This window comes from Lissotriton vulgaris, chromosome 3_1 (assembly GCF_964263255.1).
Source record: "Lissotriton vulgaris chromosome 3_1, aLisVul1.2, whole genome shotgun sequence".
Classification (NCBI taxonomy): Eukaryota; Metazoa; Chordata; class Amphibia; order Caudata; family Salamandridae; genus Lissotriton; species Lissotriton vulgaris.
The window spans coordinates 1,093,296,994-1,093,318,274 of record NC_141689.1 but is presented as its reverse complement, the minus strand read 5'-3'; the positions used below and the strand labels follow the sequence as shown (position 1 = coordinate 1,093,318,274).

General features: G+C 47.7%; 1 pseudogene; it reads right to left on the bottom strand.

The window, feature by feature from the left end:
* Positions 1-820: 820 nt before the first annotated feature.
* On the bottom strand, positions 821-1,465 carry LOC147727474 (uncharacterized; annotated as a pseudogene).
* Positions 1,466-21,281: the final 19,816 nt, after the last annotated feature.

Sequence of the window (21,281 nt, the reverse complement as noted above, 5' to 3'; positions counted from 1 at the left end):
CTCTTAAACTAAATGGCTCCAAAACGGAACTTATGTTGCTGGGACATAAGCTGACATCATTACCCGATGCCATCTGGCCTCCCTGTATGGGAGTTCTCCCCCACCCCAAAAAGAAATCAAAAGCTTAGGGGTGTGGCTTGAACAGGATCTGTCATTTAAAACTCAGGCCAAGAAGACGGCTGGAGTCTGCTTTGGTTTACTCCGCTCAGCCCGGAAGGTTCTCCCCCTTCTCCCTTCCTTATCAAGGAAGCTTTTAATTCAGGGGGTGATACGATACTTTCCAGGCTGGATTACAGCAATGCCCTCTTTCTGGGAGCTCCTGAAGCTATTATTAATAAACTGCAACAGATCCAGAACTCCGCAGCTAGGGTGCTCACGGATACCGCAGCCAGGGCCTCAGCGAGACCGGCTCTTAGATCGCTCCACTGGCTGCCAATTCATGAAAGGATAAAGTTCAAATTCTTGTGTATTGCCCACAGATCTCTACAAGGCAAGGGGCCCCCTATTCTGAAGAGCCTAGTTGTGCCGTATAGGGCCAACAGGGCCTTCCGGTCAGATCATGAATGTTTGGTTAAAACTCGGAGGGTGAAGAAGGCGCGCACAGGTGGCCGTCGATTCTCGGTGAATGCAGCGATTCTTTGGAACTCTCTTCCCCTGAAGCTGCGTTCAGAACCATGCCATTTGCGATTCCAGAAGCTACTCAAAACTTTTCTTTTCCCCCAGTGATCCTTGTCGCACATTCTTCCCTCTATGAATCTGGTTCTTTTTGTTAGCGCTGGGATGCTTCCGGGTAACCATGCGCTCTACAAATCCCATTACATTACATTACATTCTTCTTGTACATGTCCTTGTACATCTTGTTCCGGTGCTTCTTGCACATCCATGGCTTCCTCTGCTTAGCACTCTGCACGTAGGTCTTGGGGCAGCCCGGGTAGGTGCAACTTCTGGTAATGTTCTTGTTGTCTTCGGAGTTGTACTCTTCGTCTAACACTAGATCCAATTCCTCCGGGCTGGCCGTACTTTCCCAGGGGTCTTAGGTTTCTATTGGGTCTGCGCTCTCGTCCTCTGGCTTGTCGTCCCCGGGGGTCACCATGATGTAGTATACTCGGATCCCTGCCAACTCGAGCGTGCCCTGCGTCGCCCACAGCAGCTCCAGGCTACCCTGCTGCAACTCAGGGCTACCCTGCTGTGTGGCAGAGGTAGTCTGTTACAGATCCATGCTGCCCTGTTGAACGATCACATTGCCAGGCATTGCCTGCTGCAGCAAATCCAGACTATCCTGTTGTGAACCCCGCTGCAAGATTAAGTTGCTCTGCTGCATGTTCATCGTACACTGCTGTATTTCCAGGTTTTCCTGTTGCACAGACGGATTACCCTGGGTCCCTGAGTTCTCTGCCTCTTCGTATGTCGGCATCAGCACCAGAGTCACAGTGGGGACTGTACCCGTGCCCTGTACACCTTCCATGCGGATACTGTTGTGACAGGTGATTAAATGCAGGGTGAGACTCAGGTTATAGGCTCAATGTTGTGACGATCCTCCCCTGAGAAAAGTAAACAAGCATTGACCGCGCGTCAGTAAAGCTGCGTGGCCGTGAATGTGATCTGCATTAAAAAAAGCGCACGCCTTGCGCGGCAGCAGGGGGAGGGGGCATGCACAATTCCCTTGCGGGAGCGTGTGACCATATGGTGCCACCATATGGTGATGAGCGCTCCCGCAAGGAAATCACAAAGAAGTGCATGTGTTGCATTGCTTGCAAGGCAACTTGTGCACGTTTTTGCACCCAAAGTTGAGGCGATGCCTATAGGTCTCTCTCCTATGCGGCGCATGCGCGCTGGTAGGCGAGACCTAAAAATGACCAAATCTGAGAAGAAAAGAAGGCAAACCTTGCGTCAGAAACCAGGACACCGAAGGAAGGAAGTGAAAGAGAATATTCTCAGAGGAAAGTAAAATCTTCATCCCTGAGGTAACTAAACACCAATAAAAAACTTTTGATCCCTCCAATTGACGTCCATCATAGAAAGAGCCTTTCATAACGTCATTATTGGAAACATAAGTGCAGAGGATTTAAAATAGCTATCCAGAGAGCTTTGAGAATCGGATTGCAGATGTGGAGCAGCTGTCAGCTCTTAGCGCGCGCACCTGAGCTGGTATGCAGACTCCAACGGCAACAACACACTGCAGGCCTGCAAGATGAGTCCACTAAGGTAAGCACTGAAACAAGCCACAAAATGTAATTCAGAGCCCATGTTGTCACCTGTGGAAATGTGATCTTCTCTCTGTAATATGGCAGGACAAACACTCTATGTAAAACCCAAACCTCCTAGACCTTTGCATCACAGTTGTTTGGGGTGGAGGTAAAAGATTCTTCACATCAAGAAAATGTAATGAAAGCCCTGTGCAATGCACATAGCATGGGTAAGGGAAGTGTCACACAAGTTTCAGGCAAGCGCATGTCCTTGAAAAGTTCACAGCAACATCGCGCCTCTGTGCGCTTGTAGATTTTTTTCACACCAGGAAGAGTTTGCTCCGACAAATAAGCTTGACAAAGCTGTACTGGGGGACAAGCAGAAAGCAACAAAATGCACGTTACACTCATGTTACGTCACACTCCCTTAGGAAGGTAAACTCTCATGCTGCACAATATGAAACACATAATCTTCGTGATTTTATAACAAAACTGTGTAATATATGCAACATATATTATGTTTACTTAGCATCATAGCATGCCAATATCTATTTCCTATACCGCATATATATTTGGAAATACGTACAAGTGTCATTTATCAACTGTAAGAGAGTGGGTTCAAAACCGTAAAAAAAAGTTTTTCTATTTTGCTCTTTGGGCCGCCTAGTCTCATCCAATGTAAGTCTCTGTCAAAATGTTTGTGAGCTGTAATCATTAGTGCTCACTCTATAAATGAAGTCTTTTTTGTCGGAGTTGTATACAATGCGAATTAGACCTGCAGGTAACAGAGCGCTTTACATGAGCACCAGTTGCTTTGCAGATGGATACATTTATTTTGTTAGCCACAGGGAGATTACCGAGAATCACAGTACGTTGAGCGTCCCTGCCGAGATTTGAACCAAGCTCCCCCTTTTCTAGGTCGACCGCTCTAGCTGTTAGGCCACATCCTCTCACCCAAAGCTTTCTGCGGCATAGCTGGGGTACGGCGCTCTGGTTGTGCTGGTGAGTGCACATGTGTAATGGCGTGGGTAAGCATGTGCATAGGCTGAGTGAGGAAGCCTGTAGTCTGACTCAACCAGGTCCCTGTGCACTTGTTTTCCTGTCACAAATGGGGCCTACTAAACATGGATTGGGGCGTATGCTGATTTTCTGCCTCTCTCTGACAAGCCTAGGTATGTTGTTTTACAGACACAAAAGGAGACAGGAAGGACTCTGGCATCAGATGAACCTAGGGTTCACCTTAAGACTTGGAGGGAAATTAGTTCTGGCTGAGAGGAGACTGACTTACAAGAGAGGTCTTTCTACACTTTGGTGGAAATCGCCATGTAAATATCCAAGAATTCTGTGTAGAAGGGTTAAAAAATCCTCTAGAATGCTCCTATGATTTGTAAGTTAGGGGTGGATGGGTGGTAACGCATCTCTGGATTGGGTAGGGATGCACACCTTCTAGAACTCTCTACATCTACGTTTCACCTTGGTTCAAGAAAAGAGATTTTTTTGAATGGTGGATCCAGAGAAAAAGCAGGATGGAGAAGCTTGCTGATGAGCCCCTGTCTAGAGTGGACGGATAACAAATAAGTACATCTCTGGTTTTAATGGACTCTGTCGCCAAATCTAGTGATACTTCCTTCCTCACGTTTTGCCTGGGGAACAGTTGACAGCAGTCTTGTTAGTGGCCCTAAATCAAGGGGGTGCCTTTGGTATTTTTATGGATTGGTCCGAGCTGGAGGTGCCTTAGGAGAATACCCCCAGGCAACTGCTTGTTCACAGGCACCCTGCAAGTGTCAGCATTACCTGGAATCCTCAGGACTGCCTTCGGGACCAAGGGGTGTTACTGTAGGAAGCCTCTGGCCCAGGATACTACTAAGACCAGGGTCATGAGGGCAACACCCAAAGCTCTTCACAGTCCATTGCTACTTATAGGAAATTACAGTCTCACTGAGCTATTAAAAGCATTGTCAAGTTAATCAATTAGATACACTTAACAATTTAGAGAGCAGAAGGCCCTAAATAGGTACTTCTGGTGCTCCTTGTGGCTGTAGCGGGTCACTGGGAGCAAAGAGCAGAAAACCCCATCAAAAATGGCCAACCAGGGGTTGGAGCCAAGACTCCCAGCAAGGCAGACGTGCTCTGAGTGAGCTCCGTCGGCCATACCAATATCCTATATTATCCTACCTGACATCGCGATCTATTGGTAGCTGTGTCAATGGCCCAGCTATCAGTGGACGTCGGGGGACCCTGGTGATCTGGGTCTGGGGCCCGTGGTGTGGCCTGGAACACTATCACTCGTGGTGACAACGGCTGAGCCGGGGTGAGGTGGTGCGCACTCGAGCATCCGTGAGCGTCTTTACCTGGTTTAGTGTATGGCCTGCGTGGAGGTTCCCCATGGCTAGAGAATCCTGCACTGGGGTAGCGAGTGGCGCTGTCATGCCCCTGCGTGGTGGTGACGTCTGTAGCGTTCTGGGGAGGAGGAAAGCCACATATACTCGGGCACGCTATACAGGCCTAAAGAGTTGCAGATGGAATGATTGCATAGACACTCGTGGTTGCTCGTATGGACCGGAAGTCACGAGCAACCCCTTTATTTAAGCCCTCTGGCCACGCCTGGCCAGAGAGTGATAGATTGTGTTGTGTGTCATTCCGGGTCTTCCCCCAGTCGGGTGAATGACTAGACCGCCACATCCCTTCGCAAATTGGTATATGAAACAAAACATTGTCAACAGATCATTAGCATACAAGGTTCGCTAGTTTTTGGCTTGGTCAGGGATTCGGCCTGAGATTATAGTGATGCCGGTGTCCATCATGTAGGTGTCGGGGACTTGGAGGTTCTTTGCCACTGGCTTGGGCTCCGGGGCTGAGAATTTCGGATGGCGTTGACCTCACAGGACTTGAAAGTGGAAGTCCAACCACACTGCCTTCGGCCTCCTCACTTTGCAGCTCATCAGCTCTTGACTGAATGCCCACTTGGTGTGTTATGCTTGTGGCTGGGACTTTCTTGAACCACAAGATATTCCTTGTTGTTGTGTCGCCATTCCGTTCCGCAGTGACTGCTGTTCCCTTGGTTGATTTCACTGTCAATACACCAGGTTCATAGGGAGTTCAAAATTTCCCTGCACTCCACCGATTCCGTAGGAGAACGGAGCATCCAGGCAATACAATCCGGGGTTGCGCTTTTCGTCGATGGCTTGCCTTATCATTGGTCTTTTGTCTCCTTGCTTGTGTACTCACTGGGTCGTATGGTTCTTGGCTCCAACTGTCAGCCATGAGGAGCATGTCTCGCCGAGGTCCTGTTAGCATGAGTGACCATGGAGACCGTTGATTTGTACAGTGGGGTGTGCTGCGATATTCCCTCAGGAACTGTTGCAAAGCAACTTCAGGATCAATGTTTTCTGCCATCTCTATGCGCAATATCATGTTGGTAGTGCGCATAAACCATTCAACATCACCATTGGCCTGTGGCCATTGAGGGATAATTTGGTGATGCTTGACCCCTAAACGTGTCAAAAATTCACTGTCCTGGAATGGGGGCCCATTGTCGGTCTTGATGACGTGCGGCAGGCCAGACAGGGCAAAGGACTTTTCCAGAACTGGTCGCAGATAGGCAAACGATGTGCATGGTAAAAACTCAACAATCGGATACTTGGTGTAGCTGTCGATGTGAACAGCCGTTACTCTCCCGTCAGGGAAACTTCCCAAATCAAGGCTCAGCCACGACCACGGTGATGGGGCCGGATCTTCGGTGATTACAGGTGCTGGAGCTTCAGAGTTGCCTGTGAGTTGACAGCCTCTGCAATTATGTACAATGGTTTCAATGCTGTCTTCAAGATCTGGGAACCACACCTTTTCCCTCATTCTTGACTTCATCCTCCTGATGCCTTGATGGCCCTCGTGTGCTAGCACTGTCGCCCGATCCTGTAGGCTTTTCGGTATCACGATGCATGACCCTCTTAAGATGATTCCGTTTCCCGCAGAGCTACCTTCATTTCTCACTTTCCAAAACTTTCCCAGGCGAGTTCTGTCAGGCTCACTCCACCCTTGGATGTTCTTGAGAAAACCATCCCAGGATCCGCTCTTCAGGGCGTCAGATTCTCGCTGGAGGCACACCTCTCCCTCCATGTGTTCTTTTACTTCATCTGTCGATAGTGCTCGCGGGCATGACCACTGCGAAACCATGTTGATGAACTCTTCTGTCTTTGTTTCTTGATCGGCATCTGCTTCTGCTGCTACTGCTTGGTGACGAGATAAGAAGTCAGTGGGATTCTTTGCACCTGGGCGACATAGTAGTTCCATCTGGTAATGTTGCAAGTGGATTGCCCACCTTTCGATCCTCGGAGGTGGGTGTGGTGCCGCTCCTTTAAATACCCGAATCAGGGGTTGATAGTCTGTTACCACACGGAACAGGTAACCGCGCACGTATAAGTAAAAATGATCACATGCCCATTTGATCGCAAGTGCTTCTCGCTCTATTTGAGAATATCGGGCATCTGTCGCGGTGAGCGCTTTGCTTGCGAACCCTAAAGGGACCCAGGTTCCTGGTTCAGTCTCTTGGGTGAGTAAGGCTCCCAGGCCTACTGAGCTGGAATCTACTAACAACTCTGTGGGGCGAGGGGTATCAAAGTATGCCATGGTTGTGCTATCCAGTAGGGCCAATTTTACTTGCTTAAAAGCCTTGTCTTCCTCGGTGGTCCACTTCCATGGGGTTTCCTTCTTTGTGAGATTCCGCAGCGGCTCTGCAATCGTCACTAATTTTGGGATAAATCGGCCACAGTATGTTGCCATCCCCAAAAAGCTTCTTACTTCGGACGCATTGGTCGGTGCTGGAGCAAGTTGAATTGCTTGGGACTTTCTGGGATCCACTTTGACACCCTCTGCACTGAATACATACCCAAAGAAATCAATCGTCTTTCGGAAGAATTGGCATTTTTCCTTGAGGGGTGTCACTCCATGTTCTGCTAGCCGCTGGAGGGTGGCTGGGAGTCATTGGTGGTGTTACTCAATGGTTTTAGAATGTTATATGTTATATGTTATAATATATGGAGTTTGTAACACGCACAATTACTCTTGAGTATCCTGGCGCGATGTGATCGCAAGCATGTGGCTGGAACAAGAATTAATAAGCCTGGTTAAAAAGATGAGTTTTGAGAAGCTTCTTGAAACTCTGGAAATCCTGGGTGTGTGAAGCACAACAGGGAGGGCATTCCATAGGGAGGCTACTTTGACTGAAAGTGACTGGCCACCGATCCTAGCACGACGAAAGTGGGGGGTGGTGATCAGCGGATGGGAAGCAGATCGTAAGGATCTTCTAGGTGTGTAAAAAGACACCCTTTTCTTAATGTAGTAGAGACCAGAGTCATGCAAAGCTCTGTGAGCTAAAATGAGAGCCTTGAACTGCACCCGCTGGACCACAGGCAGCCAGTGAAGGTCGCCAAGTGTAATCTAATACTTGAACACTTAGAGATGTTAAATATGAGTCGGGCCGCCGCGTTCTGAATTAATTGCAGTTTGTTGACCAGAAATCCGGGTATGCCAAGAAAAAGCGCATTAGCATAATCCAGACGGGATATTATGAGCGCCCGAGCCACCATTTCCTTGGCCAGTTGAGGGAGTAGAGGGAAAAATCTGCTTAAGGATTTACGAGTTCCAAAGCAGACGCCCGTTAGTCTCTTGATGTGTTCCGAGAACCTGAGATCCTCCCCAAACCAAATTCCCAGGTTCTTAGCCATGCCACCCTCAGAGAGTGGACGGGGGAAGTCAGAGGGCCACAAGGCTTCTGTAAAGAAAGGGGGAAATTGGCCGTAGAGTAGGATTTCTGATTTCCCCTCGTTACATTTGAGTTTGGCCTGTGCAAGCCGTGTAAACATGGCAGCTAGGCAGCTTTGTGCCATATCTATACATAGAACAGGGCCATTCCAGGTAAACAGAAGCTGGGTGTCGTCGGCGTAGGCCATAATTTTAGCGCCCAGCTCTTCTGCCAGGGAGATCAGTGGAGTCAAATAGATGTTAAAAAGCAGCGGGCTCAGGGTCGAACCATGAGGAACTCCAGTCAAGACCTCCCTGGCCGAGGATGAGAAAGGAGGCATCCAGACCTGCTGGGGGCGGGTGTTCAAAAAGGATTCCAGCCAGGTCAGCACTGCACCAGAGAGGCCGATGGCAGACAGGCGGGAGAGCAGAAGCTGATGGGGCTACGTGTCGAAGGCGGCAGAGAGGTCCAATAAAATCAGAGCTGCTCTGCCGCCCACAATCAGGCATTCCCTTATTGCCTCTGTCATCTCCACTAGTGCAGACTCTGTGCTATAAGATGATCTGAAGCCTGCAAAGCTCCAGAGGTTTCCACAAAGGCATTCAGTTGACGGAAGGCCACCTTCTCACAGACTTTGGCCAGTGCTGGGAGTAGGGATATGGGACTGTAATTAGCAGGTGTCAGAGGATCCGCTGTCGGTTTTTTAGAAACGGAAGAAGCTTAGCCTGTTTCCATTGTTTTGACACCCTCGCCGACTGAAATGACCAATTTACAATGGACGTTACTTCCGCCCAAGCAACATCGGCCACCCCGGCGAAGACTCTGGCCGGGCATGGATCCGAGGGAGAGCCTGACTTAAGTAATTTAAGAATAATAAGAATGTCTGGCGTCTCCACCAAGGCAAACTAAGAGAATAACTGGTTAGGAGGGGTGCAGATGGTGGGTGCTGGAAGAGGCTTCGGAGGAGTCAGGGAGGAGGCCAAGCTTTCTTGGATTATTTGGATTTTATCAATAAAGAATGATGACAGCTCCTCGCACCACCCCAAGAAAGCAGGGATGGACTTATGCTCCGCTCCGGGCGACATAAAGCTTTGAACAATAGCAACGATTTCTTTACTGTTGTTATTAGCTTTCATTATTCTAGCCGCATAGTGCTCACTTTTAGCTTTTCTGACAGCTGTATAATAGATTCTCTGAGCCGAGCACAATTCGAATTTAGCCAATGGGCAGTAGATAACCCTCCATTGGCGTTCCAACTTCTTACAGCCCAGTTTCAATTCCTTTAGCCCCAGGGAATAGCAGGTTTGAGAGGGCATCGATCTATGAACCATGCTAGGTAAAGGTTTGCATGTAGATTCAATTCCCCGGTTGATCCAGGTGTTAAACTGGATAACCGCGCCCTCCAGGTTCGCAGCAGGAGCCACCTGCGAGTGAATTAAGGCCTCTGTTAGCCCAGGGATAATAATCTTGCGGAATGAGAATGGATGAGGATGTCGTCGCTTACGTTAAGGATGCCTTGGAGACCTGACAGGATTTCTCTCACTGCATTCTGAAAATTTTTCGCTGCTGAAGATATCGCAAAATGTAGTCTCTTGTACCGACGAAGTCCCAGGTGAGTCAAAAACGTAGTGATATATCTACTTTCTTCCGCTAGTTTCAACTGGTGATAGCCAGCGTTTAGGTCTAGCTTCAAAAACCATTGTGAGCCATTTAAGTCGGCCAAAATGTCATCAACCGTTGTGGTTAAATGTCTCTCTTGTTTTATGGCTTGATTGGGCATTCTCATGTCAATACAGATCTGAATTTTCCCTGGCTGCTTCGGTTTTTCAGCAATCACCATGGGTGACACCCAGGGGGTAGGCCTTGTCGCCTTTTCGATGACTCCTTGATTTTCCAATTTCAGGAGTTCTTGCACTACTAGAAGTCGGAGATGGAAAGGGATCCGTCGGTGCCTTAGCGCGATCGGTTGTACCGCCTTGTTTATATGGAGCTTCATGGGTTGCTTCTTTATGCTCCCTAGTCCCTTGAATAGTTGCGGAAACAGATCCAGGATGTCGTCCATTTGGAGGAGTTTCACAGTGTTCTCAAACGCAATCAAGTTAAGGTCTTCAGCGGTATGACTCCCGACTAGTATGTCAGCCTCCCTGTCTACGACATGGAAAGTTGTGGTCACTTCTCGGGTCTCTGATTTCACCTGTAACATCATTTTTCCCTTTAGGGGAAGTGATTTCTGACTTCCGTACGTTAGGATCCTTATTTTTGACGGGGTGAGAGGGAGTGTTGCAACCCCATTACATTCACGGTCGCTCCTGTGTCGATCAGGCCAGTTACTGGGGACCCATCAATTTCGATGTTGCACTTCGGTTGCGGTCGTCGTCTCTTCTTGAGGTCGCTTGCGAATAACACAAAATAGCATTCTTCGTCATCTTCGGTGGATGAATCATCCAAGCGCTGTGGGTTGCGAGTGGATGTTCTTGTCGATCTTGAGCTTGTTGGTTCTTCCAGTGACAGATGTCTCACTGCGCCTGTTGGCAGCTTCCTCCTGGTATTACTCCTACCTCGTGAACCACCTCGACACACGCTTGCAAAGTGATTAGGGATTCCGCACTTTGCGCACAATTTTCCTCTTGCTGGGCAACTATCTGGAGGGTGTTCTTCTCTCCCGCACCGTCCACACGAGGTTCGTCGCCTTGTTCTGGTGGGCCATTTTCCTCTTCCGCCTCAAGTTGGTGTACGAATGGCGTCGACGCGTTCCGCCTTGACGCTAACTGGTTGCTCGGTTTGCGAGTTAAGGGCGGTTTCCATTGCCGTCGCACGGACATCTGATAGTTTATGTAAGCGAGCAAGGATCAGAATCTCTTCTAAAGAAATGCGGGGCTGTTGAAGTATGAGCGTTTGCAATGTCTTGTTGCGATAGCCTTGGATGAGCTGTGCCATCACTTTGGTCTGATCATCCTCAGTGCATGTGCTTGCTAGCTCTCCGAGACGTGCATGATACGTGTCCATTGACTCCTTCTCTTTGTCTGGATTGTCTAAGCTTGAATCGTTCGTAATGAGGATTGAGTTGGGTGTCAAAATGAGCATTTAAGGCTCTGACTGCTGCATCGTAGTCGTAGGGTGCACCAGTGTTCAGGAGATGCTCGAACAACTTGTAGATTTCGTCCCCTGCAAAGTGTAAGAGTAGCGACCTCTTGACGGCTCCGTCTGTCTCTCTCGTGGCCACAAAATAATTATCGAGGCGACCGACCCATACCTTCCATCTTGGTGATGCGGTGGCTGGGTCAGCAAGTTCACTGAATGGGCGAAGTGCTGTGATTTGGGAGTGTACTGAATGTACTGCCGATGGTGGGGCCACTAGCGGTGGGGCAGCCTGTCCTGCTGGGTTCTGTTGGGCTGCCTGTCCTGCTGGGTTCGACATGGCGCACCTTTATTTGGTGACTGCACAGTTATTCCTCTATGTGTGCTTGTTGTTTCCCGTTTTGATTTTCTTTTTGTCTTGCGCCTTTTGCTTGGGTTGTGTTGTGTTTTTCAGTGTTTGCGGTCTTCTTGCGCACCTTGAGGTGCTTGTCCGTTCCCCTGTGCCGTGCTGTGCTTCTGTTGTGTCTCCTTTTCCTTCCCTCCTGTTGTATGCTAGTTCAGGATCGGCCCCAGTGCCACTGCCTCACTTGCATTTGCCACTGCTTGTTGACTGTGGCTTTCTTGTGCTTAATCCGCCCTGTTCCTGGATGTTATTTCACTCATGCGGCGTGTCTTGCCTTGGGGAGAGCTGCTCGGACTCTCTGCAGCTATTCTGTGCCTCCGCGTGCTTCCTCTCACGCACGAACGGGCCTTAACCGGGTTTTCCTTGCTTCTGCGCATGTGCGTGCTGAGCCGACTGGCTGCGGAGCTTCCGGTGGCGCTGAGGCACTTTCGGGCGATGCGCACAGGCTTGTCTCTTCTCAGATCGGGCACTCACGAACGCAGGCTGCGTCGCGCTCTGCTCACCACACGGCCTCCCGACGCTGCTGATCTTCTCCTTCACTTCTTCGTGCAACTGGGCTCGGCCGGGCCTCGTGCTTGTCAGCGCTGCCCATACCGGGTTCACCAGAGGTTCCAGAGGTGTTGCTATTGTGATTCATTGAAGAGTGCCTTTCATGTTGATAAAGACCTGGTCTGATACACATGGGCGATACATTTTTATACATGGATGGTCGCAGGTGAGGAGGTTGTGCTTCGCAGTATATGTGACCCGCCTTCTGGACAGGGCTTTGTTTACCACCTAGTGGGAGTATGGGGCGACCTGCCAGGAGAGTTGTCAAAAATCGGGGGGGGGGGGGAATTGGAACTATGTCATGTCCCCAACCATGTATAGAAGGCGACAAGCCGGAGTGCCAACAAGGACCCCCGATACTAAATTACAGACTCTAGTAAACATGCTGGCCTGGGCGAACACATGGCGAGATCCCAACCCCATGAGAGCTTGATATACTTACTACTTCCATACTCCTATTTCATATTCAGGATTAGATTATATATTTATCTCAGCATGTTTGTACATAGGGTTCCCACTGCAGCAATTCTACCTCGAGATTGTCGGATCATTCACTGATCTTCATTCAAATTTTACTAGCTTCTGATCGGCCTCCCTTCAGGTGGCAACTCTCGACTTGGAACCTACACATCTCCACATATAGCACCCTGTTGCATCACTCACTTACAGAATATTTCACCATTAATGTAGGGACGGCGACCTCAGCATGTATGCTCTGGGGGTCCATGAAGCCCAAGATTCGTGGTACAGATATCAGCTTTTGCTTGGCAGCTCACAAAACCCGTAGACAAGAACTGATTCAATTAGAAGCACAACATATCAGGGTGGAACAGCGGACCCGGGGTGTCGATGGTGTTGGGGAGCGCTGCCAGGCACGCCTACTTCAGCAACAATACCATAGCATGTTGATAGACGAGGCACAGATTGCATGGCTTGCCACAAAGAGTAGAATCTGTCAGTGGGGCGATAAGACTGGATGACTTTTATTTAAACTCTGCCAACAGACACAGGCACGTATTCCATTCCCGGCGATCTGTGATACGACCCAGGCATTATTAACTGATCCTAAGGCACTTGTAGATAGTTTTCCAGAGTATTATCAGTCCCTCTACACAGTGCGGGAGGCCCTAGACACCTGTGTCATCGACCAGTTATTCATAGATCTCTCCTGCGAGCTCTCTTCGATGAAGCTCGCAACTCACTTGATGTACCACTCACATTAGAAGAACTCACCAAGGCTATAGCAGACTTGCATCCGGGGAAGGTATCGGACCCGGAAGGCTTCCTGTGTGATTTTTACAAGGCATATACAATTTTACTAGGCCCACACTGCCTCACAGCCATATTAGAGGCAGCAGAGATGACACTTATGCCCCCAGATTGGTGGCATGCACAAATAGCTGTCTTTCACAAGCCAGGGAGCCTGCCGGAATTGCATGTATCTTACAGGCCAACATCTTTATTGAATATTGAAGCAAAACTCATAGCCGGTAAGGGGTAGTGGCAGTTCCTCCTGACTCGCTAGCTCGCCAGAGGCTACAGCATTGAGCCTGCGCTCCAACTATATGTAACTGTGATTTGCCTGAATGTTTTTATATCTGTGACTAAAAACGGAATATTCGACTTTTTAGAATTTGCTACTCGCATTCTTGCACTCATAATCACCACACTTTCAGATTGGTGTAGAATAGCCGTAGGAGACGCATTTCGGACTGCTGATTCGTCTTCCCTCTGATTGCAAGGGGGAGGACACCACTTCCTGGTTAGAAACTGCTTGGCGGTTAGCGCTCTAGCAGCTGGGTCTCGCGGGGCTATTTAGCCCTCGCCCCCTAGTGAGCGCGCAGCGTTCGCGCGCAGTGGAGCCGAAGCTATGCCGAAGAGTAGCCCGTCTGCGCCCGTCCGCGACAGGACGGGGCCAGGGACCACCCACCCTGCTCCTTTTCCTTGTTACTCTTTTGTTCACCATGGCTACTCCAGAAGACACTCGTATCAGATACTCCTCACAATCTTTACTAACTCTCCGACCCCAGGGGCTTCGAAGATGTGCCGATAACAGCTGGCCATGTCCAGAAGGTCCCTTTTCCTGTTCATTTTGTAGATTCCAAGCCACTTCCAATACTATAATTATAGGGTCTCAAAAAACCACCAAGCCAGAAACGGAAGGCTGGAAAAGCTTCCTACTAAATGTTCGATCACTCCCACGTCACTGTACTGAAACATGGGACACCATCCTTAGCCTCAAACCGGAAATATGTTTCCTCACGGAAACTTGGTTAAAGCCACACACTGTCCCAATTGTTACGGTAGGAATTCCTCTAGGATACAAAATTCTGAGACAAGACCGCCCGATAAAAACAGGTGGCGGTACTGCCATTATATACAAAGACAGCCTTCACATTACAGTAATAGAACAAGCCTTACTTCCTTCTATGGAAATAATGATTTTTAAAATAAATACTGGAACTAAGGATCACTGGAAAGGAGCCTTAGTGTACCGACCTCCTGGCCCTAACACTGGCTTTACATTAACTTTAACTGAAACACTTGCTCCACATATGAAGGCCAGAGAAAATTTAATTTTACTCGGGGATTTTAATTTCCATGCTGATGTACCAGATGATCCTGATACTAAGCTTCTTATAGCTGACCTTGCCCTCTTAGGCCTACATCTGCGGAACAGCGGCCCCACCCACAGGGGAGGCCACACCTTAGATCTAATCTTTTCTAATGACCCTTCTATACATTGTCATCCCCCCAGATCCATATACTGGTCTGACCATAGCATGCTGGAATTCTCCATCATGCAGCTAACCAAACCCTCTGACCCTCCTGCCACTCTGAGCATCAAACGAAGATCATGGCATAAGATCACCCCAGATGCATTTGCAGAAGCTTGGAGAAAACCGACTATCACTGACTCTGACAAATCTGAGTCGGCCCTAGCCAAACTCAATAATACTCTCCTCGATACCATAAACCTCCTAGCCCCTCAAAAATTAAACAACCATCGACCAACAAAAAGGAGACTTGGTACACTGAAACGCTAAAATTAGAGAAACAAAAATGCAGAAAGCTAGAAAAACTATGGAGAAAGAATCATTCCAGCGAAAGTAAGGAGCTTTACCAACAGGCTGTCTCCTCCTACTACAAAAATATAAAAAAGGCAAGGAAAACCAGCCTTCAATCTCAGATTGATGAAGCTGGCAACTCGACTAGAGAACTATATAAAATTCTCCGAACCTTCACTAACCCCTCAGCATGTGAAAGCCCTGACACATTCTCTCAAAAGTTGTGCAATAATATCTCTCAATTTTTTGTAGATAAAATCGACACCATCTCGAACAAAATTCTGGCCAAACATCCTAATACTATTGAGACCTCCAGTGCCTCTTGCACACAGACAAATACTGACACCTTTACTGACATCCCTGAAGCCACTGAGGATGACATAAGATCATTATTAAACAATGTAAAAACTGGGTCCCCCCTTGACCTTCTTCCTGCCAGAGTGATGAACACTCTGAGCATAGCACTCTGCCCCGTTATTCAAAAAGTCTTGAACCTCTCTTTCAAAGAAGGTAAACTCCCTCAGCAACGGAAAGAGGCAGTAGTGAACCCTATACGGAAAAATTCCACCTCCCCTTGGACGGAACTCTCCAATCTTCGCCCCATCTCTCTTCTGCCCCTCCTGAGCAAACTGGCCGAGAAACATGTCAACACCCACATGTCCAGTTTCATAGAGGCGACAGGGGGCCTGGACCAATCACAATCTGGGTTCAGGCCCAACTACAGCACCGAATCAGCACTCCTCTCCGTGACTGATAACATCAAGATGTCACAGGATAGAGGAGGCTCAATGATTCTGGTGCTGTTAGACCTGTCGGCCACCTTTGATACTGTGTCTCACAAGATTCTTTTGAGCCGTTTGAAGGGAGTGGGCATTGGAGGACAGGCCCTTTCCTGGTTGGAGAGTTTCCTGTCCGGGCGCTCACAATCCGTCAGCCTGGGCCCCTATCGTTCCACCTCAAGGGCGCTCACGAAGGGGGTGCCACAGGGCTCATGCCTAAGCCCCACATTGTTCAATGTGTACGTGGCCCCCCTTGCTGAGATGGTGAGGAAATACGGATTCACTCCGGTGTCTTACGCCGATGACACCCAACTCCTCTACCCTTTCTACTCCCTTAACTCTAATGTTAGGGAAAATTTCGCTGAAGGTATGAGGGCTATCTCTAACTGGATGGCTTCCAACCGTCTCCAATGTAACGTTGGGAAGACGGAAGTAATGCTCTTTGGAAAAGCATCTATACTATGGTCCCCTGACTGGTGGCCCCTGGACCTAGGACCAGTATTGACAGTTAAAAATCTGGGGGTGAAGTTAGACCAAAATCTAACCTTAAAGGAACATGTGAATGTGATCCCTGGGGCATGTTTCCACACCATTGGCCTGTTGAGGCGAGTCTTCCCTTATCTACCGGACAATTACAGAAAGACCCTTGTACAGACCATGGTGATAAGTCGATTAGATTACTGTAATGGGCTCCTGATACAAGCCAACGAGGACGCCATAAACCGCCTACAGGTAGTTCAGAATACAGCGGCAAGACTGATTCTGAATACCCCTACAAGAACCCCCTCCAGGCCTCTGGTGAGAGAACTTCATTGGCTACCGATACGGCAACGTGTCAAATTTAAAATCTGTTGCACTGTCCATAAGTGCCTATTCGGGAATGGCCCCAACTATCTGACTCAAAAGTTACATCTCTACAAACCAGACAGATCCCTACGCTCAAGCAACCAACTACTAATAAAACCCCCTCTTGTAAGAAAGACCAGACAAGGTGGCCGTGCCTTCTCCCTTGTGGGGCCGACCCTGTGGAACAACCTGCCCTTTAGTATTAGGCAAATCTCCAACCACTTCTCCTTCAGGAAAAAGCTCAAAACCAACCTGTTCCTAGAGGAATAACTGGATTGGTCAGCTCACTAGACTACAGCTCATCTGCAAAGTTCCTCCCTTTCTACATCCTAGCGAGCAAAGCGCGGAGATACCCCGTCCGGGGTCGATTCTTGCGCTATACAAGAAATTAAATAAATAAATAAATAAGATAGTTGCTACTAGATTTTTGACGCATCTGCCTGACCTTATTCACCCGGACCAGGCCGGGTTCATGTCTTGAAGCGCCACAAGGCATAATATTCTACGAGCCCATAATGGAAATATCTTCAGTGGGCCATCTTTGTCGCCCAGCTGCTCTTTTATTGGCCGATACCGACCGCACATTCCATTCGGTCAACTGGACATATCTGTTCATTCTATGCAGAATCTTAATTTCGGCCCCAAATTTTTATCCTATATTTGAATGCAATATGGTAGGTTGATGGCCTCTGTGCGTGTATCCGTCAGAGTATTCACCCCATTTCCTATCACCCGTGGAACGCCCCAAGTCTGTCCCTTATCTCCACTCCTATTTGCCTTGGCCATCGAGCCCTTGGCGCCCTGGGTTCGCATGTATGCCCTAATCAGGGGTTCGAGTGGTCGGCAGAGGTCTTTGATAGATTTGCTTTCTATGCAGCCGATGTCCTTTATTTTCTTTCCGACACCCCGCAGATCAGGCCCCCATATTTGACAGATTATGCGGATATTTGGTGAAACCTCCAGAATATATATGAACTTCAATAAGACTTATTTTCTCTCTACCTATTGTGGGGGCATTGCTATGGCTGATACCCAGTCCTACTATGCTGCTTCCCATTCGCAGGTGCTCAACCACTGGTGGTATTCTCCCCAGTGTGAGCGGGCCTACGTGCTAGAGCGACGGCTCCTGGGTGACGCATCGCTTTCTAAATATTTATATAATCTGCTAGCATTCAGGACTTTCCTCTGGCCACCAAGGCGATCATAGTATTATGGCACCAGTCGCTCCGTCGCATTGGCTGGCTGAATCGTCTGACCGGCGCGGCTCCGCTCTGGTGTAATCGTCTTCTTCCCCAGGTGCAGCGACTACAGGGGTTCAAGGGATGGGACCAAATTGGCATCTCCACCTTGGCTGATGTTTTGCAGGACAAACCCTCAAATCCTTTTCTGATCTTCAAAATGAATATTCCATCCCACACTCTCAGTTTTAAAGGTATCTCCAGTTTTGCCATGCCATCGCTCCCCATCTTAAGGAGATTTCCGCCCTCCCTGAATTCAATCCATTAGAGGTCATGCTCCTCATAGGCGACCTCATAGACCACACAATTTCTAAAATATACCAAACATTGGTAACTCACAGTGCGTCAACATTAGAGTCCCTTAGGGAAGCCAATGATGTTTGGAGGGAGGTGCTGGAGTCCCCCTGAGGGCATGCCATCTTTTCGAGGTTGTGATTTATACAATTGAAGTATCTGCACAGAATATATTTCCCCCGATCACAACTTTATAGAGTGGATCTTATTGCCTCCCCTCAGTGCCTTCGTTGCAGAATGGAGGAATATACTTTTATTCATACAGTATGGTCCTGCCCGGCTCTGGATATTTTGAAAGGGTATTCGTAGCTGTTTGGCTGAAGTGCTGGGATGGTCTTTACCAAATACATCTCGCCTAGCACTCCTACACATAACGGAATACATCAGGGGCAACAGATATAACCAACATCTGTTGTTTCTTGGCCTCACTATCGCCAAACGGGACATCGTCTGTCTTTGGAAAGCACCCACCCCACCTTCACTGACTGCATGGAAGCCATGAATGTATTTCTGTTTGGGATTGGAGGAGTCGGTCTTTAAAGCCTGTGGGTGCCCACAGAAACATATACATGTAAGGCAACTCTGGGCAGATTACAGAGGAATCATTTTGACATCACCATCTTCACCCTCATCCCCAACATAAGATTTTGCCCCACAATCTAAACCTATGTTAATATACTATTATGTGTCAGTTGAATGTAAACTAGATAAATTGCTTTTGGTTTCCTGGACATGTAACAGAGATAATTCCTTAAGGTTTTATAATGCCCCAGTTATTGTATTCTATGTCATTATGTTCTGTTTTCTGTATTACAATTTTTTTTTCTTTTATATTTCATACATATTGTAGCTCATGATGGTCAATATAATTTCATATATTGTATAATTACATAATTGTTGGTGATTATCATGTAGACAAAGAAAATGCCAATTAAGTTTGTTCTTAGAAAAAAGGCCTACCAGGGCAAACATAAGTTTTCTCATGTTGCTTGTGAGGTTCTTCTGATATCTGCGACAGTTCCCTGGGTATTGGGGCACTGTTGTGTCATCTGATCCCAGCAGGGTTCATTAATTAACATCAATGGAACCCGTAAGGCAGTGGTTTCTCACATAAGAGGGAGAGCACCATTGCAGTATACTTCATTTCACCCTCCTTTAGGTAAATTTATGAGCTCCACTTTTTTTGCCCAGAGAGCCTCCTGGTCTTTGAGATTGGGGCCCGCATGAGGGTTGCACCCTGCTGCAGTGACTTTTATTTGCTGTCAAAATGCTTTTCTTAATAATATTCACCAGATTACTTTAAATAAAACATATGCTGAATGCAAAGTTTTAGTAGGTAATCATACTTAAATATAGTAGGCCTGTAAATGGTAACATGCTGATTTAAGATATGCCATGTTGAATTGAAAAATAATGCATTAACATGAAAGGCCTGTTTTTCACATTGAATAGATGTGTAAATTGTTTTTCTTCTGTTTACTGCAGATGTTTTTACTTCAGAGGCCTACTGGTAACTAGTAAATAGACACTTGTTTTGTATTAAACAACTGATAGTAAGGTTCTCACTGGGAGGAGACGAAGCCACAGGAAGACTGATTAATGGGAAGACGTTTATGGACCACCAGAAAACAATGTTGTAAAATTTCCAAGTCTAATGTCTGAAAGTCTATTATGCTACGATGATAAAATGGGGAGTTTACTTATTCGCAGAGTTTACTGATATTCTATTGGAGGATGAGGGAGGTGAAAATAAATAATATTGCAAAATAGAATTTGTGTGTTCATAGGGCAACTCAACAGGTTCCGGGTTTCTTCATGGTCTCTCTGAATGGAGACTCATTTCGAGTTTCTGATGCCTTCTCGTCATGAGGGGCTGCGTTACGTAGATTTTACTGAGCTGTTTGCTGGAATCTTTGAGCTGAGAATACTTCCCAACTTGTAATTAAAAAGCTTTATGCTCTCTTTAACCAGAACTCTTTATGGGGTTTCTGAACTGACCCCTTTTTCTCTCTATATATTCCCAATTGATTTTGATTAGGGAATTTCCTTTGTGGAGCACGCTTGTGTGTTATTACTATATATTTATTTATTTATTTGTTTAAATTATTATATCAGCGCACAGCTACCAACAAGGGTTTCCCGGAGCTGTGAGGAACAGCAAAAGTTAGAGAGACCTATTGGCTGAAAAGCAATGTTTTGAGAGATCTATGAAATAAGAGAAGGTCTGGTTCCATGCGGAGAGGCAATGGCAGAGCGTTCCATAAGGCAGGGCCCAGGTAGGCAAATGAGCGCCCTCCTATGCGAGGAAGTCTAACTTTAGGGACTTGGAATTTCTCTTGGGTGGAAGACCGGAGAGTGCGGGAGGGAACATAGGGACTTGCTAGATGTTGCAAGTAGCGGGGAGACTTTGCCTGCTTAATAGGGAACATGTAGGTCAGAGACTTGAATTGGACATGTTTCTCCACTGGAAGCCAGTGGAGATCTACAAGCAGCCCAGACGTCGAAGCAGTTTTGGATGCTCTGCAAAGCAATCTAGCAGCCAAGTTTTGTACTCACTGCAATTTACGTGTTACCTCTTTGTTGACTCCCAAGTAAAGAATACTCCCGTAATCCAGCCTAGATGTAACAAGGGCTTGGATTACGGTACGCTGGGCTTCAAGTGGGATTCAGAAAAGGGGGGTGGTGATGGACCGAGTCTCTGAATTAAGCAGAACACTCCTACCCAGTCAACAGATCAGGGCTTGATCCATCACCGTTTTGTAGCTCACGGCACCATCCCAGCTCAGAACCTGGCTACATGCAAATTAGTCTGTCCCTGGCCCAGTGCATTATGGGAACAGGGCAGACCAAACTACCAAGCCAATTCTGTTACTGGAAAGGAAACAAGCTTCCGGGGACCGGTTTCTGGCATTACAGCCGTCTTCGGCCCGGCTTGCTTGAATCCTGATGGTGCAGTGAGCAAGGGACTCACATCTGAGCATACCCTTCCACCCTTATGGTGGACAAAACGATTCAGAAAAGGGGGGTGGTGATGGACAGAGTCTCTGAATTAAGCAGAACACTCCTACCCAGTCAACAGATCAGGGCTTGATCCATCACC